Source organism: Etheostoma spectabile, chromosome 13 (genome assembly GCF_008692095.1).
Source record: "Etheostoma spectabile isolate EspeVRDwgs_2016 chromosome 13, UIUC_Espe_1.0, whole genome shotgun sequence".
In the NCBI taxonomy this organism is placed as follows: domain Eukaryota; kingdom Metazoa; phylum Chordata; class Actinopteri; order Perciformes; family Percidae; genus Etheostoma; species Etheostoma spectabile.
In genome coordinates, this window is record NC_045745.1 from 16,044,464 (window position 1) to 16,047,105 (window position 2,642).

The 2,642-nt window shown below is 40.4% G+C and overlaps 1 pseudogene; it reads left to right on the forward strand.

The window, feature by feature from the left end:
• LOC116700275 (myosin-7-like) overlaps window positions 1-2,068 on the forward strand; it is a 14,758-nt pseudogene extending 12,690 nt beyond the window's left edge.
• The last annotated feature ends 574 nt before the right edge of the window (window positions 2,069-2,642 follow it).

Genomic DNA, 2,642 nt, shown 5'->3' on the forward strand with positions numbered 1-2,642 from the left:
ATGAGATGGAGATCCAGCTAAGCCAGGCCAACAGGCAAGCAGCTGAGGCCCAGAAACACCTCAAATCTGTTCATGCACATCTCAAGGTAAAAAAGGGAACATGCCTCTCATTTTTGCTGGCATCATTACTATGGTATCTTTGTAACCAGAGGCTTTGAACCTTTTTTCAGGATGCTCAGCTCCAGTTAGATGACTCTCTTCGATACAATGATGATCTGAAAGAAAACAATGCCATAGTTGAGAGACGCAACACCCTTCTTCAGGCCGAAGTGGAGGAGCTCAGGTCTGCTCTGGAGCAAACTGAGAGAGGACGCAAACTTGCTGAGCAAGAGCTGCTGGACGTTAGTGAGAGGGTGCAGCTACTGCACTCACAGGTATGGCAGTTGCTAGACTTCTAAACTTGGGAAAAAATATTTTACATGTTCCTTTTTAGTACATTGTATAACAGAATTACCTTTACTATAAAGAACACCAGCCTGATGAATCACAAGAAGAAGCTGGAGGCTGATACAGTCCAACTTCAGACAGAAGTAGAAGATGCAGTGCAAGAGTGCCGAAACACTGAGGAGAAGGCCAAGAAGGCCATTACTGATGCTGCCATGATGGCAGAGGAGCTGAAGAAAGAGCAGGACACCAGTGCTCACCTGGAGCGTATGAAGAAGAACATGGAGCAAACCATCAAAGACCTGCAGCACCGTCTGGATGAAGCTGAACAGATCGCCATGAAGGGAGGCAAGAAGCAGGTGCAGAAGCTTGAGGCCAGGGTGAGTAATTCTTTTCAGTTTGTGATGTCTGTTTGTTTCTTAGCAGTCGTGTTGAATAAGTTATTGGGATTGTTATCTAAAGAATATTGTCCTTGACCAGGTGAGGGAACTGGAAAATGAGGTGGAAATGGAGCAGAAAAAAAGCATTGAAGCGGTGAAGGGCGTCCGTAAATATGAGCGCCGTATCAAAGAACTTACCTATCAGGTTTGTAGCATGTAGCTAGCTTCATTAATCTGCATGTGTGGTTAAAGTCCTTTTAAAGGACATTAACATTGTAACCTTGTGTCTTATTTTCTCAGACTGAGGAGGATCGCAAGAATATTGCCCGACTCCAAGATTTGGTAGATAAGCTGCAGCTGAAAGTAAAAGCCTACAAGAGAGCTGCTGAGGAGGCTGTAAGTGTGAAGTGAGGTCTTTATTTGGCTTCTTCCCTCGTCAATGTGTATCTATATATCTTTTATTTATCCTGAACAGGAGGAACAGGCTAATGTTCATCTTGGCAAGTTCCGCAAACTACAGCATGAGATGGAAGAAGCTGAAGAAAGAGCTGACATTGCTGAGTCTCAGGTCAACAAGCTGCGGGCGAAGAGCCGTGATGCTGGCTCCAAGGTTTGAAGCATGCACATCATCTGAGCCTTACACATGCTGCCCTCTGTTGACTGGATTTCACAAGAATTAGTACAAATAAATGTTGGTTTATATAAGTGTGTAAATTAATGCATTGCTTTGTGGCACTGAAGCAATACTAATCTGAAGAACTAACAGCTTTTTCTCTTTTTCTTTCTTTCCAACCTCAACGGCTTTAACAGAAAGGCTTTGATGAGGAGTGAAGCTTCGGAGCCTGAAGAAATCCTTTTACCTTAGATCTACGACAGAGTATTGGTCCAATAGGAGGGGAAACAAAATCTGAGATTGTGAGAATAAAGTTGTAATTTAGTTAGAATAAAATCACAATATCGTAGGAATGACATCATGATTTATGTGAAACATATATATATATTTTCATATTATCTCGTAGCAAACAGATGAGAACAGTCTGTCAGGGTTGTTCCCTTCACCGGAGGTGGAAAATTGAAACTACAGTAGGCTACAGCAGCATATGTACTCTTGTAGCACATGTAAATGTTAAAACATTCACATGTGATCCAATCAATTTATGATTCAAAACCAACCTATTCTTTTTTTGTTTATTCTTGAAATATTACAACTTTTTCTTGTAAAATTATGCGTTTAAATAGCCTCGTTTAGATAGCCTGAACTATAACTATTCACAACCTGTAGTGCTTAATAAAATCTCATCAACCTGTTGCCCAACATTGTATTCTTTCATTTAAGAAATTATGTAAAAGAAATTAGTAAGTTCATGGAACACTGTTTAGAAAATACTGAATTCAATGTAACTTAAGTACTGACTGGTCAGTAGCGCCAAAGAAGTTCCATTGCAAATTACAAATATTAGGTTTATTGCGAATTACAAATAGAAGAGTTAAATTGATTCAAATGCTTTGAGATAAATTATGATGTAAGCCAAGCGTCAGTGTTTAGTGGTATGAGGAATCAGGAAGAACAAAGGCCTAATCAAGAAACCTCAAGGGAACCAATGAATCGGGGTGGCAGAGGGCCTAAAAGTGAGAAGTTGAGGTGGGGTGCATTCTAAAATAGAGAGAGATAAAACAAATCCCTTTTTCTTAAAATAGAGTTAAAGAAAGCCCACGAGCCTCGGCCACAATGTCAACAATAAACCAATGCTCATACTCAGGCCTACATAATACCATGCATAATCACTAGCAGCTGCTCAGTAAATAACTGTCCAAGCCTGCCTGTTCCTCCACAGAGCTAGGAAGGATTTCAATGAATCAATAATGAAATATCTAGTT